The sequence below is a fragment of the Haliotis cracherodii genome, unplaced genomic scaffold (genome assembly GCF_022045235.1).
Source record: "Haliotis cracherodii isolate W230 unplaced genomic scaffold, xgHalCrac1.p SCAF_4, whole genome shotgun sequence".
Lineage (NCBI taxonomy): Eukaryota > Metazoa > Mollusca > Gastropoda > Lepetellida > Haliotidae > Haliotis > Haliotis cracherodii.
Genome location: NW_027266297.1, coordinates 8,527,609 through 8,542,956, shown reverse-complemented (window position 1 = coordinate 8,542,956; position 15,348 = coordinate 8,527,609).

Below are 15,348 nucleotides of genomic sequence, written 5' to 3'. Positions count from 1 at the left end.
CCACCAGTGGTTATTACGAGTTATGTCCCTTCTAAACCTCTCATATGGACCAATCTGATTCCACCTCTCGTATCACTTGCATTTGTTTCAAACAAAATGGCGGCGCACAGTCAAAACGATCTGATCGATAATCAAGATCTATAGTGTGATAAAACTGGTCTTACATAGCGAAGTGCATCAAATCACGTGAGCACCTTGGTTAAACACATGAAAAGATTTGGAAAATATCTGTTGACAAAGAGTTGGCGGTGCAAATGTTTTGCACATCCTGCAATCGACAGAAATCTGCACGACATTTTACGAACCGGATTTCGATTTCGGTGCGCGATTTTGATTGGACTATGCATAGACTCGCTAGTCCAGCCAAAATATAACTGAGTCTCCATAATACCAGCCTAGTTCGGCAAGGGTGGAAACTGGACTTTTATAGTCAGTTAACTCTCTTGCCCCGGGAAGATGCTAATCAGCTGGCTGTTCTGAACGTCGAGAAGACCACAAATAACTAATTGATAATACTGCAAATAATCGAGTATTGGACAGGCGAAACTGTGATTGATATAGTGAACAACTATCCACGTTGTCGGAATACGGTGACACGTTATCAACAAAGTTGCCAAGCTTGACCACCCGATCCTCTGTAGACGACTGGAGCAACCAACGGAGATACTGGGACCTTTACTGAAAAAAGTAACTATGATCGTATAAAGTGATTGATACCTGAAATGATGTCACGATCAAACAGCCTCATATCTTTGCTGGTTGTGTGTTGTTTCACGTCGGTTGTTTGTTGTTTAAGGCGGTCTATAAATAATCGAGTCTGGACCAGACTGCGATCTAAGCTACTTTGATACGATGACATGCATCAGCACAATTCAGAGAGCCTCACCACCCGACCCCGTATTATCCACCCATCGACTTACATACATACTTGTGTCTACTATTTTCTTTCTCCAAGGGGCACGGATGGCCCAGTCGTCTAAGGTGCCGCGATTCGCTGTGCAGAGTTGCGTCCCTTGTGGACGTCAGAAACCTATGATTGTGGGTCCGAATCCTGGTTCGCCCCGATTATGTTTCTAGGTTTGTCAGCACCATACCTGTACTCGTGGGTTTCACCGAAGTGGTAAACGTCTGAGAACTGCATTACTTCGGGCTTTCCTCCAACATTAAGCTACCACGCCGCGATATAACTGGAAAAGTGTTAAAAGCGTCGCTAAACCCAACTCACTCACTCACCCAATTCTTTCTCCAATATCCGTATCTTCAATAGTTCAATTTGCATTTACATTGTACATTTTGAGTATATCGTATTTAGTCGGAATGTTACACCTTTGCGGTTTTCTCATTTATCATGGGGTACAGGTCCGTGCAGATATTGGGATGTCAGGATCCGCTTGTTGCGAGTTCGAGTTTGGTCTGATTATGAACCTTCGTTTGTCAGTACAACACCCGTATTCGTGGGATCTAAGAACGTGCTTAACCTCTGCGACCCGAGGTGCTGTGGTTTCCTCTCACAGAAGGCCAAAACATAACTGAAATACTTTTCAAATCTGAATTGAACCCATGCTATTCACCTATTTAATTATTTGTCTTTCCAGGTACAACCTTTGGCACAACCTTCAGTGTGTATCCAAATCATGGTGTCAAGTCCAATAATGACGAGAGATTCTACAACGTTGACAGTGTTGAAGAGTGCCAGAAGATATGCCTTGAGGTGAAGGGGAATACTTGCAGGTCTGCTGAATACACGAAACAAAAGACTGTAAGGTACATGTTTCTAAAGCGGGAAAAGCCATGTTATATTTCGTTTGTATCTATGAAGGATATGAGAAAGGGCGACCTTATCGGCGCCGACAACGGGTGGACTCTGAGTCTGCGGGACTGTGAGTGACTGCGGATGGACCAATAGCCTGTGGGACTATCAGTGACTGCGGATGGACCCATAGCCTGCGGGACTATCAGTGACTGCGGATGGACCCATGGCATGCGGGACTATCAGTGACTGCGGATGGACCCATAGCCTGCGGGACTGTCAGTGACTGATGATGTATCCACTGCCTTGCGGGAATGTCAGTGACTGCGGGTGGATCCATGGCATGTAGGACTGTCAGTGACTGATGATGGACCCAAAGCCTGCGGGACTGTTGGTGACTGCGGATGGACCCATGGCATGCGGGACTGTCAGTGACTGATGATGGATCCACTGCCTTGCGGGACTGTAAGTTACTGGTGATGGATCCACTGCCTTGCGGGACTGTCAGTGACTGATGATGGATCCATTGCCTTGCGGGACTGTCAGTTACTGATGATGGATCCACTGCCTTGCGGGAATGTCAGTGACTGATGATGGATCCACTGCCTTGCGGGAATGTCAGTGACTGATGATGGATCCACTGCCTTGCGGGACTGTCGGTGATACACTACTCAGCGCTTGATGGTGCTTACTCGTGTCTAAATACTAAATACTAAGTATGTCAGTAAAAACACCTTCTTATCACTGTCTCTCTATATATCATGGCTTGAGGTCATTTAACATTTGCGATACTTACATTTTAAGTTAGCTTAAAAGGTTAATGTCGTCGGTCTTGTGACACAAGATAAGATAAGACTATGAATTCTTCGAATCCCAGCACATAGGAAGGCATATATTGTTGTTTGTTTTGTTTTTTTAAACCTCGACAATATTTAAGAATTGACCTCCACTTTGTAAGAGTTCATTGGCCTATGAACCTTCATGTGAAATGTGGAAGTTGTACGTCAGTATTTAGGGAATTTCAAGTATAATGTCCCTCGAAAAACGTATGAATGAGTGACTATGGTTTTACGCTGCTTTTAGCAAAATTCCAGCAAAATCACGGCGGGGGACACATCGATTATTTGATAGACCGCCGTCATATAACTTGAATATTGCTGAGTGCGGCGTTAAACAACAAACAAACAAAAATAGTTTTCTCATATCCCTATTTTGTACCTCGAAGGAGGTATTCATATTTTGTACGTGTGACTTATGTTTTCACTTAGAGCCATACATCAACCAGCTGCATCGCGGAATAAAATAGTGACGGTACCCTGACGGTACTCTATCAATCAAGTTTATTTCGAAATTCAGGCAACATGGCCCATAGTACAGTTGTAAGATCAATAATATTTTAGGTCACTCGTCCAGAGTGTTACATCTCTGTCGATCTCATTTTAAATAAGTTAAATAAATATAAAGCTATCAAGCGAATACATTAATATCACATGATTTAAATAAATTTGCAAACGTAATATTACCTTTATAATATTTCTGTAATGAGGTAACTAAAAATATTTCTCAAGTGAGTATATTTCTTACATACTAAATCAAGCCCGTGAAGATTCCGGGATAGAATAGGTCTTCAGCAACCCATACTTGCCGTAAAAGGCGATTATGCTTGTCGTAAAAGGCGACTAACGGGATCGGGTGGTCAGGCTCGCTGTCTTGGTTGATACATGCCATCGATCCCAATTGCGTGGATCGATGCTCATGATGTCAATCACTGGATTGTCTGGTCCAGACTCGAATATTTTACAGACCGCCGTCATATAGCTGGAATATGGCTGAGAGCGGCGTTACACAACAAACAAACAAACAAACAAACATACTAAATGAAGGTCACGTTCTTTACATATAGATTCGGTAGGAGGTATATTTATCCATAACCGTTTACGAATACTGTTGACCCGAAAGTTGTGAAGAGATATTCGAAATTTACACATTGTTCTAACTAATCGTTTGTCTCCGAGTACTGTTATGTATAATTCGGGTTGCAGAAGAGATTTTATATCAGCATAATGCACAAAAAAGTAGGCGACTCTAAACTGTGATTGGAAATATATATATCTCTAAAGCGTCTTCTAAATGCATATAAAAACATGTTCTTATCACAAACACTTTGGAATAACCACAAATAGGCAAAACCGCTTTTATTAACATTCGTCTCACATACGATGCCCAAGTGAATTTTTCCATTTTCATTTATTCTTTAAGCATAACATAACTTTGGAAGGGCTATCGACTTGCATTCATTCGCAAAAGTTTAATCCATTACTTAATAACCTTTATATGCGTATTTATAAACATACAAAGACGTCCAGTTTCACCCAGAAAAGCTTTAGTTTGCTGCAAATTTACCCACACCAAGAAAACGTTTAAAATAGCATATTTTTATCTTTTCAATTATATCATGATATTTAATACCCCATATTTCCGAACCATACATCAATATTGGACTGATGTTACTGTCAAATATATTACAAGCAGTTGAGAAATGTATAAATTTGTTATTTCTAAACAAATGAAAAACTGTCCCTATTGCAAGGGCAAGGGTTTCACATGCTTTAGACCATATTAACCGTGAGGAGAACATAATTCCAAGATATTTATATTATGTTACCGTCTTTATTTTCACATAATTCAGTGACCATACTTCATACTAGGTATTTCAAAACAACATGTATTTAAAACAGCTAGCTGTCTCTGCAAGCCCCGAACAGTGTACGAGAAAAGTATAATGTCATCGGAAAATAAAAGTAACATCAGATCTTCAATATTTTGTGTAACAAACATACCATGATCACAAGCAGCATACATTTCTAGCACAAGCTCATTAATAAAGAATGTAAATAAGACAGGGCTCAAAACGCAGCCTTGTCTTACCGTACAAGAGGTGTTTTAAAAAGATGTTTTAAAGCAACCAATCTTTACACCTTCTTTTACAGATGCATACATATTTTTTAACAAACTGTACATTTTACCATGGCATCCTTTGTAACTGAAAATATAGCATTTTTTCCTGTCAATGAATGCACAATAAAATCTGCCGTCTGGCCTTCAGATATATTTGGAACATACTGCATGAAGACATGATCAATGGTAGAGTGAGTGAGTGAGTGAGTTAAGATTTAAAGTCACATCGGCAATATTTCAGCCATATAGTGACTATAACAAATTAGACAATACATCAATTTAGAATATAAACCTGTCGACAAAGGACAGTAAAAGTACTAGATTATCACAGGTGTAGGTTTAAAACTAGTAAATGATCATAAAAATTCACAATTCATATAATACAATACGTTACAATACAACGTAAAAGTGGGCTATAGATCACCAGCAACCAAAAGGTAGGTCACCATACCGGGGACCATGGGGACTTACAGTACCTTTGCTACCTGCAAGGACCCCGGCAGGATTTACACCATCCCTTCAGTTACTGGTGATTATGGACAAGTTTAGCCAAAATTAAAACTAACAAATATTCTACAATTAAAAACCTGGTATATATAAATTACTTTAAATGAAGAGGGGTTACGCACCCTCTCAGGGGGACAATAATTTTACGCTACTTCAACCCCCATCAAGGGTACAACCACTTACAATCTCAGTTAAGAACTATATACTACCAATTTATAAAATATATAACTGTAGACATCAAAATTTATTAATCAATTCAATTTCCTTTAAAAATCCAAGAATTAAATGAGAGCTTAGGTTAAAAAGATCCTTGAGTGATGAAACTTTGAAATAGTTATCCCTTGTGATGGCAAAATCAACACAGTCAAGCAGGACATGCTTGACTGTGATTCTTTCATCACAAGGGATGCAGAATGGAGGATCTGCACCTTTTAAAATATACTCCTGAGTGTATCGTGAGTGACCAATACGACATCGTCTTAAAATGACCTCTTCAAATCTGGACTGACAGCCCAAGTAGGTGTAACCAATATTAGGTTTAATTTCATGTAATTTATTGATACCTACTTGGGCGTCCCACTTCTGCTGCATTAAATCTCGGATGTAAGATCTAATCATGGGTTTGAAATCAGTGTACGGGATCAGAAGTGGTGTCACAGATTTGTTGAGTGCTGCTTTTGCAGCATTATCGGCCATGGTGTTACCAACAATTCCGACATGGCTGGGTAACCAACAAAAAACGATGTCGTATTGGCCAGTAGCTAGAGAATTAAACAATTCAATAATTTCGAGTAAAAGTGGATGTTGATGTGACATATTATGAATAGCCTGCAGGCACGAAAGAGAATCAGAAAATATAATAAACCTCTGATATTTTGACTGTGTACTAATATATTTGAGAGCTACTAGAATGGCATTGGCTTCTGCTGTGAAAATAGAACAGTTATCAGGTAATCTGGATGAGATAGTCTTGGATCCAATGACAGTGGCACTGGCAACGGTGTCACCATCCTTGGATCCATCTGTAAAGATTGATTTGTAAGTATCATATGAATTTCTTAATTCATTATATTGTTGTTGATAAACCAGCAGGTTTGTTTCAGATTTCTTTTGTTTAGTTAAGGTTAGGTCCACCACTGGTTTCACTAACTGCCATGGCGGAGAAGACAAAAGCTGAGTAGGGGCTATAGTGTCAAGATTTATTTTAGCAGCAGAAATATGGTATTGTATTCTTATTCCAAGTGGTGGAATAAGAGATGATTTTTTTTTATAGAGATTTTCGTAAAGGGGATTAAAAACACAGTCATATGCTGGATTCGAGTGATTAGAATATAATTTAGAGACATATTGTAAAGACAATTTTATGCGACGGTGTTTTAGGGATGGCTCATCAGCCTCCACATACAGACTATTAATGGGTGAAGTCCTGAAGGCACCAAGGCAAAGCCTCAGACCTTGATGATGAATTGTATCCAATAATTTTAAATTACTTTTACAGGCTCCACCATAAATGATGGAGCCATAATCCAGTTTAGATCGGATAAGTGCTCTGTAAAGTTGGAGGAGGGTTTTCTGATCCCCTCCCCACTTGGAATTTGAAACAACTTTCAGCAAGTCAAGTGCTTTCAGACAGTTATTTTTCAAATACTTTATATGCGGTAAGAAGGTCAAATGGTGATCGAAAATGATGCCCAAAAACTTGGCCTCCTTTACAACTTTAATAGGATTGCCAGCTAAAACTAGTTCTGGGTCTTTATGAGGTTTGTATTTTCTGCAAAAGTGGATGCAGTTTGTTTTAGATTTTGAAAATTTAAAACCATTTTCTAATGCCCATTTATGAATTTTATTTAGACACAATTGCAGTTGCCTTTCGACAGTATTCATATTTTTACCACAGCATGAAATATTAAAATCATCAACAAACAGTGATCCATCAATTGAATTGCTTAAAACTTTTGAAAGGCTATTAATTTTAATACTAAATAAAGTGACAGACAAAATACTGCCTTGTGGGACACCCTGATCCTGATGATAATGATCAGACAGGGTAGAACCCACGCGGACTTGAAAATGCCTGTCGGTTAAAAACTCAGATATGAATTGCGGCAAACGGCCACGTAATCCAAAATCGTGTAAATCTTTTAAAATACCATGTTTCCATGCAGTGTCATATGCTTTTTCTAAGTCGAAAAAGATAGACACTGCATGTTGTTTATTTATTATTTCATTTTTAACAAATGATTCTAACCGTACTAAATGGTCAACGGTACTTCGATTCTTTCGAAAGCCACACTGAATATTTGTAATTAAATTATTTGATTCCAAGTACCATGTTAATCTATTGTTGACCATGCGTTCCATGGTTTTGCAAACGCAACTGGTCAATGAAATGGGTCTATAATTTGAGGGATCACTGTGATCCCGTCCAGGTTTCGGTATGGGTATAACTATAGCATCACGCCAGGAAGAAGGAAACTGACCTGTTGTCCATATATCATCAAAAATCAACAAAAGGGTTTCTAAACACGATTCTGGCAAGTGCTTCAGGAGTTGGTAGTGTACATTATCAGCTCCTGTAGCAGTATCATGAGCTTGTCCAAGAGCAGTATGAAGTTCATGGATCGAAAATATTTCATTATAGTCTTCCCCATTATCGGATTTAAAATTTATAGTTTTCTTTTCCTGCTGTTTTTGAAATTTTTGGAATTGAGGGACATAATTTGAGGAAGAAGAATGTTTCGCTAACGTTTCACCGAGTTTATTTGCAATATCCGATTTATTTGTTATAAGGTCATCCCCAGACTTAAGATGGTGGGTACTACTTTTAGAACCCTTACCTTTAATTTTCTGTATCATGTTCCATACCTTGGACATGGGCGTTCGTGAGTTTATTTTGGAAACATAATGTTGCCAAGATTGCCGTTTATTTTGTTTAAACGTACGCCTGGCTTTAGCATTTAAGATTTTATATTTATTCAAATTATGAACCATTGGATGACGACGGAAATAGTGTTCAGCCTTTTTCCGTGCCTTCCTAGCTTGTTTGCAGTCATTGTTGAACCATGGTTTACGGATGTGTGGATTTGTAGAGGACTTAGGAATACATTCATCAGCGATTTTGTTTAATTCATCAGAAAATAATTGCACAGGATCAGTCACGTCAATAAATAGGTCAGGCTTCAATTTTTTGGATGCGAGCATTTCAAATAAAGGCCAGTTGGCCTTAGTGAAGTTCCATCTTGTTGAAGGTGGAACATCTGAAGGTAAGACAGGTTTTAAAATGGTAGGGAAATGATCACTGCCACAGAGGTCTTCGTGGACGGACCATTCAAATTCGTTTAATAAATCAGAGTGAGTGAGTGATAAATCAAGAGCAGAGTAGGTACCTGTACCGGGATGTAGATATGTGTTTGAACCATCATTATGTATACACAAGTCGTTGTTTGAAATGAAATCTTCCAAAAGTTTACCCTTGTTATTTGTCTGAACACTACCCCAGAGTGGATTGTGCCCATTTAAATCACCCATAATAATACAGGGCTTGGGTAGTTGATCATAAAGAGCCTGAAGTTCAGACTGTCGAAGGGAAGAAGATGGTGGAATATAGAGCGAACACAAAGTAAAAACTATGTGTAAGGTTACACGGACGGCAACAGCTTGAAGAGGAGTAGCAAGTTGAACAGGGCTATGGATAACGCCGTTTTGCATGAATATTGAAGAACCTCCAGTGGCTTTTGCCCCTGGAGGTGAAAAGACATTGTAGGAGGTATAACCTCTTATATCGAAGTGATCAGTGTCTTTGTAATATGTTTCTTGAAGACACATCGCCGATGGTTTGAAATCCTGAATTAAAAGTTGTAAATCATTATAATTATTCTTAAGTCCTCTACAGTTCCATTGTATTAAATGTGATGATTGATTCACGGTGGCTCAATGGGAGATCTCTCACGTGAACGTGAGGAAGAGGAACACCTTTCGCTACTGTCTGACGATGGAGTCACCTCCATGTCTAAAGCACTAAAGGAGTTGTGAGTAGTTACTTCCGAAGAAGAGGGGGTACTGGGTGATTGATTTCTATTTAACTTTTTTCTTTGTTTTTTAGATGATTTTCGTTCCAGAGAAGATGGTTCTTCAGGAGATGTTTCAGGCAATGCTGCAGTAGAAGTTGCAGTAGCAGCTTCAGGAGATGCTTCAGACGAAGTCTGAGTTTCAGCCTGAACACCATACGATAGTGATGTGGATTTACGTTCAGTGATAGCAGTGACGGAAGTACTTGGAACAGGTCGATTTGAATTGACCCATGTCAAATCAGTCTGACACAGTACAGATGAGAATTGTTTAGCAGATTTGGTCACGGCAGCAGAATAATTCAGAGTTGAAGGAGCTGTTGATTGACTGGCAACAAGCTCCCTAGCCTCTGCAAAAGAGATGTTTTTTTCACATTTCAGTTTTAGTATTTGGGTTTCTGTTTGATATACAGGGCAGTATTTAGAAGAGGCCATGTGTTGGCCTTCACAGTTTGAACACTGTAGATCCTTAGTACAATCCATACTCTCATGGTTGCCACCACAACGATGACAAACCATGGGGCGTCTACATGTTTTCGAACCGTGACCAAACTTTTGACACTTGTAGCATCGGAGTGGATTGGGGACATACACATCCACTCCGATGTTGACATAACCTGCTTTTATTGATTGTGGAACCGATGGACGGGCAAAGGTGAACAAATAGGTGTTTGTTTGAATGATATTTGACTTGTCATCCTTACGGGTAAAACGTTTGACAGATAGTACTCCTTGATGTTTGAGTTCCGAAACAATCTCATCTTCTGACATGTCTGAAAGTGAACGTGTCCTGTCGCGAACAATGCCACGACAAGAGTTCAATGTTCTATGCTTAGAAACAGCAACCTCAACATTAGCAAAGTGTGTGATTGATAATAAATTTAGAGATTGCTGTTTCCTCAAGCATTCAACCAGAAGAGATCCAGTACGCAGTCGTGTGACATTTTTGACTTCTCCACAACATCCATGAATTGCTTTGGATACAGCAAAGGGATTTAGTTTTAGTGGTTCATGATCTGTGGCTTCGATCACAAGGAATCGAGCCCAGGAATCAGGAAGAGTATCAGCTTCATCAGAAGAACTAGAGTCCAAATGACGTCTTTTTGAACCAGAGTGTGAGTTAGCCATGATTATGTTGAAGTGATTCAGCAACCCTGCTCCCCACCCACCACGGAGTATCATAATAGACAGTGTTGCAAAGCACCGGATCTCCAAGATGCATACACCAGGGCTACAGGGTTGTTATACTCCAGAAAATATGACACAAACAGCAATATCTGTATACCAAAATAAATGCCAGGCTGGTTCTGCCCATGACAAGAAATTGGATACATACTGAGTTTGGAGGTCAACATTACCAGATTGGCCCATGAGCCACCGCCTTCAGGCATGGGACTCTAGGCAAATTTGTACATATAATTTTCAAGGAGAACATTCATTTACAGTATTCAAAAATACAGAACATAATTAACATGAATGTGTACCATACACAGGGCATGGCATGACCAGCCGATTGATAGAACCGGGCCCATTCTACCACCCGTCTAGGTGAAGTTAGGGTCAAAGTGGTGTGTTGGGCAAAGGAACACTGTTCCTGGAACCAGTGCCCTCAACCACCAGAATCCCGTCCTCCACCGACACAGGGGCGCAACCCACGGCAAACAGGTTGCCCAATTTCGTCGCCTTGTACGACCAGCAATGGGGTGCTGTGGACAAATTCTACCCCGAGTCCACACGGGGGAAGAGCTATTAGCGCTACCCAGCACTCACCACGAGGAGGTTGCTCTTCACGAGTGCCTGATCAATGGTAGAATATTGAGAACGGAAACCTGCTGGGGATTCTGAAATAAGCTCACCTCTATCCAGATTCTAATAAATTAGTTCCTCAAAAGGAGAGACGGGCATGTGTATGCTCATGCTTAATTCTCTGCAGTAACATCTTGTGAAGTTTTGTTACAACAAATAAAGTCAAATGATCACCATCAGATGAAAGGCCTGTTAAGAACTGCCTTAGTAATGGAAGAAACAGTGAAAGTGATCAGTGATCAGTTGGCCTATCATTGCGAAATCATGTCCTGCAAAACCCTGCACATTTACACATATGTACACTTACGACATATGTAAACCTTATGTATACATAGTTCCATATTGGACACATAGATACCCGTAAGATCCGGGGAAGAATAGGTCTTCAGCAACCCATGCTTGCCGTAAAAGGCGACTATGCTTGGCGAAAGAGGCGACTAACGGGATCGGTCGGTAAGACTCGCTGACTCTACTGATGCATGTCATCGTATCCCAATTGCGTGGATAGATGCGCATGATGTAAATCACTGGATTGTCTGGTCCAGACAATCTGGTCCAGATTATTTACAGACCGACGTCATATAGCCTGAATATTGCTAACTGCAGCATTAAACAACAAACAAACATAAAAATATAACCATTTCTGGCTGACGTACATAATACCTACAGAAGAGACAATTGAATTTGCCAGAATCAACTGTAATACTATCTGTAACCGTCGCTTAATGAAGTCTTGGCCTGATTACTTATTAAAATTATATGCTTTCACTGTGAGTAGTTTGAGTGGAAGTCTGACATGCGATATTTGAGTTTCATTTCAAAAATAGGCAGCATGACGTTTTCTTTGGTTCACGCTGTTTCTATGTCTGACAATGGAATAATTTTGCACTGAATGTGCGACTGTATATTATTCAACACCATATCAAACAAGATAACTGTGTTGCTATTATACCCCGCCATGGGGCACATTAGAATTGTGAAAATTAATGTTAACAAGAAAAACAATTGAATTTCTTTGCAATGAGAAAATCTGATTTTTGAAATCAGTCCTAATAAGTTTCTTTTAGATAAGCTTGCAATGTTTCACTCACGTAACTTCAGTAGTTTCTGATGATACTTTTCCCATTGCACACCCATATGCACTAAAAAAAACATGACATGGATCAAAGGCCGTAAATGTGTATGCACAAAATCTAAACAACATGTAGCAAGGGGTCGACCTCTGGAAAATTTTTTTATTTATGGCAACAGTTTTGTAATCAGTCTTGACAACTATCTCTTGCATAACTTTCATTCACGTAACTTCAGCAGTTTCTGAGAAAACTTGTTCCCATTGCAGACACTATGAGGGGGATGAAATCATGTAGCAAGGGAAGTAACTCTGGAAAATATATTTTGGCACCAATTTTGACTGATTTCTTGTCAATCTTGGCATGTGGTAGTAAATTCAATAACGAATGAATGTTATCCGATCTGGGTGGACTTTTATAGGGCAAGAATGGGGGAACGCATGTGCATTTCAATTTGCACGGAACTCACGTGCATCGGGTTACCATGGCCGTTGCCGTGATGCGTTTGAGCGATCGGTTTTGTTGTCATCTGCTTTGTTTTGTCATCATCAAATTTCATTTTTCCGGACAAGGTAATGTTAAATTTTAGAAACTTTGACAACAATCACCCGGATATTTAAATGACAACTTTTCATGCAATGTTACTTCGGGTGACGTTTCTTTTGCGGTACAGTATATGTCTCAAAGTATGTATACAGTGTTTGGACAAATAAAGTTTCTCATATATCTAGTTTGCGGTTCAGTATATATATATACGTCACTCTTTTTTGAAACTTAAAACCCATAATAAAAAGTCTACATTAACAATTTCTGTCAGAATTTAAAACTGATTTTTAACAACTCTCTCTCTCTCTCTCTCTCTCTCTCTCTCTCTCTCTCTCTCTCTCTCTCTCTCTCTCTGTGCATATAGATAGATAGATAGATAGATAGATAGATAGATAGATAGATAGATAGATAGATAGATAGATAGATAGATAACTGATTTTATCTGGTGTAAAGGGCAAAATAGCTTTGAAAATTATATATATGGACAACTGAATATCAGTGATAACGACAGGTGTTCGTGAAAAGGGTAAGCATGCCCTGCCCTACCGGTTGCCCCCGCCATTCACACAAATTGCATTAAAGTGTGAGTATATATTATTGCCGCAGCACAACAGTAGACCCTGCCATGCGACGGCAGCCTTTAAAACAAACCATCAAGTGATCGATGAACCAGAAGATCCAGTGACACGATAGAGCATTTACTGATTTTGTTGAAACTAATAAAAACGGTATTTTAGTTTTGGATTACGTCGCCTGTGTTCAAGTGAAGAGATTCTGCTGCTTGTCGGTAAAAAAAACAGTGGGGACAGTTGTTTTTTTGTAGTTGACTCAGCATAGATATATACCACTGAGCTTATCATGAAACTTGGTGTCTTCAGTACACCAGCAGAAACATCGACCCTGCATATATATTTCACGTAAATATTCATTGACAATGCAAGAGAATAACCAATCTTGATTATCAGCATAGATAACTGCTTCTGAGCTACACGCAGACTATAAATAATTACACATAGCAGATCCATACGTTTCCTGTATGATTTATTTATAGCTGTCGAGCCATTCAAAATAATACAAGTCTCTTTGTGCTCAAGCATCCCTGTCTCCCGTAACCATAGTAACAGTTGTGTTCTGAAAACAAGCTGCACAGTTCATGGATACCATCATCTTTCCTTGCTCAGATTAATATATATCTAAAAACGTTTTCTGAACAGCCAGGAACAAGAATTGTCTGAGTAATTTGTAATGCTTACATTGATTACTTTGTTATCAGAATTAGTGCATTTCATTAGCTCCCTCTCTCCAACCCTCTCCCCCTTTCCTGCTGAAATGGTATTGCCCTGAAACATGACCCACAAAGGTCGAAACTCTGTGCAGGACAACAAATCATGTATACGTATACTGGAACATCCATGAATCCACTTGTATGTATTACCATGTCCTCCAATGACAACTGTAGCCGGAGCATGTATTCCTGAGTCCTGGAATCTGCCAAGGTAGAAGTTGGCATCATTGCACGTTTTCACTTGGAAGATGATGCTGGAGTTGATGTAGATAAGCTTCAGTTCCTCATGTGTCAGCTGGACATATGTTCTATAGCGGGTGGAAGGAATTTCTTTTCGGATCCAGGGACCTGTTTAATTACAAAAATACATTTGAAGAGTAATAACTGGTAATTATTATGATGTTTATGCTAGATTGGCTTGTCTATTCAAGGCCGCCTCCGATGTCTGGTTGAAGAGCGTCTGCCCGAAGAACGGAAGGTCCGGGGTTCGATCCCCGGCTGCGTCATACCAAAAGCCGTTAAAAGATGGTACTTGTTGTGTTCCTGTCTGGCGCTCGGCATTTAGGGGCTACAACAAGGACTGGTCGGCTCGGAGTCAGTATACTGTGTCTGAGAAGGGTATTCATGTTAAACTGCGGCACGGTATCTCGTTGGGCTAGCACAAACATCAGCATCAGACCGGACTTGTACAAGCAGCCACACACACGTGCATACACGTCACTATATGTGCAACAATCCTTTACGCGACGTTAAATCCCATATCACCCCACCTCACCTTCTCCATTCAAGCAAACAAATCTTAACACTGACGAGGCTGTGGTATCTGGCTCAATCATATCAACCTTGCCACTAAAGAGGCTATGACATCTAGACTCAATCATACCAGCGTTAACCCTAAAGAGGCCGTGGTATCCAGACTGAATCATTCCAACCCTTAACACCCTGACTTCTACATTCAAACCGTCTGAATAACACTCACAATAAAAGTTAAGAGAGGCATTGCTCCTAGACTGGATCTCGTGCACCATGCAAGTCGATAGCGATGTTATCCATAACTCAAATGACCTCACCTGAACAGTTAAGAGAGGCGTGGCTCCAAGTCAGATTTCCAAGGCAAGTGGTGTTGGCGGCCACCACGTCAGTGGAAGTGTCCAGGAAACCATGGTGACACGTGTATTTCCGGACCCTTCCAACAAGTTGCAGGCCGTCACTGAGGTTGGCGTTCCTGACAGACGGAGGTGGGCGGGGACAACTTGGCGTTGCTGCAGCTTTAGCTGGAAGATTTATATATGTCTAGGTCATACCTTGTTGACAACAATGTGTAACCATCAAATTGTTATTTCTGAAATGCTGTCATGT